A 1,623-nucleotide genomic window follows, 5' to 3' on the forward strand; every position below is an offset into this window, starting at 1 on the left:
TAGAAAATAGTGCTTGTATGAATGGGTGAATAAGATATGTTGTATAAAGCGCTGTATTAAGTTTATATATATATATATATATATATATATAATTTTCCCACAAGTTACATTTTATCCTACACACAACAATTTCAGCACAGTAGGACCCCATTTCCCAAAACAATCATATTCTTTCTTTGTGTACAGAAACACTGAATGCAGTCATGTAAAAAACAATCCCTTGCATACACCCCACCAAAATTTGGTTGCCTTTTAATTATGCGTTTATACAAGCTAGCTTGCGATCTTTGTTGAAGTGGCTATTTAAAAAGGTAAGATACTTAAAAGAAATTACACTTAACTGACATTATTTGGTCATTTTCAGAATGATCCGTATTCTTGCTTATTGAGTATAGTTTTCCAGGGGGCTTGGAAAAAGTAAGTCAAAATCGCAGGCCCTACGATCTCTTACTTAAACTTCTGACATCTACAGTCTGCTTTTCTTTCTGACGTTGAAGAGTGTGATGCTATCATGCCAAAAGCTAGGTATGATAGCAAAAGGATTCACTGGGGGGGGGGGGCTTCTGGATACCTATGACTGTGATAAGATCTCCCATTTATTTGCAATTAACAGTTTCCATGTAAGAACTATAAAAGTCAGTATTGCCATATAAACAGGACAAAATAAGAGTTCCCCTTTGGCCCACAGTGTGCAAACGAGATGAATAAAGACTCAAATGTAAAGATATAAAAAAGATAAAGAATGCAAGAATTATTAATATGCAGTATTGCAGGGACTTGAGTGACTAAAAGGGTATTCAGAAGTGGCTTAGCACATCATTTAATGCAAAAAGAAATCTTCAATATTTGTCATGATCTTATTCAAGCGCCTGGACGAAACTGGTGTGATGGGTTCTGTGTAAGTACATGCAAAACTAGAGTTTCTAAATAATGTACTTTGGACAGATGGATGTTAGAGTTTTGTCCGCAGTGACGTTAGACCAGCTCGATGCAGACCGTAGGCGATTCTTCAGGGGAAGAACCTCAAATCAACTATGAAGCATGGTGGTGAAAATGTTATGGTTTGGGGTTGCTTTATTGCCTAACTGACTGGGCAGAGCGCATTTACAGATTTGACTATGAATTGTGCATCATATCAAAGAGTGCTGTTTGAAAGCTGAAGTTGAACCAGACAGGGACATTTCAACAGTGTAATTATCCAGATCACATTAGGAAATCCACCAAGGAATGTCCCAAAAAGAAGAGTTGGCAGATCCACTGTGGAAAGGCCTAAGCAGAACCCAGAATGGCATTTCAGAGGAACGTGGGAGGATTTCAAATGTCCACTAAACTCACAAACATCTTGGAGAATCTAGCATGTTGATAGTTTCCTTGTGAATGAGTTCTGATACGATGATACCTTTAACTGAAGGTCCTGTTTAAAGGCGGATCAGATATCTACTTGTCCAAATATTCTTAAGAAAAGCTACAATTTTCCATAAGAAGTTTTTACTTTATCAAATGACTGTATGTGCAAACATGACTGTGCGTGTCTCTGCGTTTCTATGGGGCGTCACTGACTTTAGCTGCAGAAATCCCCTTCACGAGGTGTGGTCTGGCACTGCGGCTTGCACAGGAAACGTC

Source organism: Haplochromis burtoni, unplaced genomic scaffold (assembly GCF_018398535.1).
Source record: "Haplochromis burtoni strain Fernald_Lab_line unplaced genomic scaffold, NCSU_Asbu1 Contig_325, whole genome shotgun sequence".
NCBI classification, from domain to species: Eukaryota; Metazoa; Chordata; class Actinopteri; order Cichliformes; family Cichlidae; genus Haplochromis; species Haplochromis burtoni.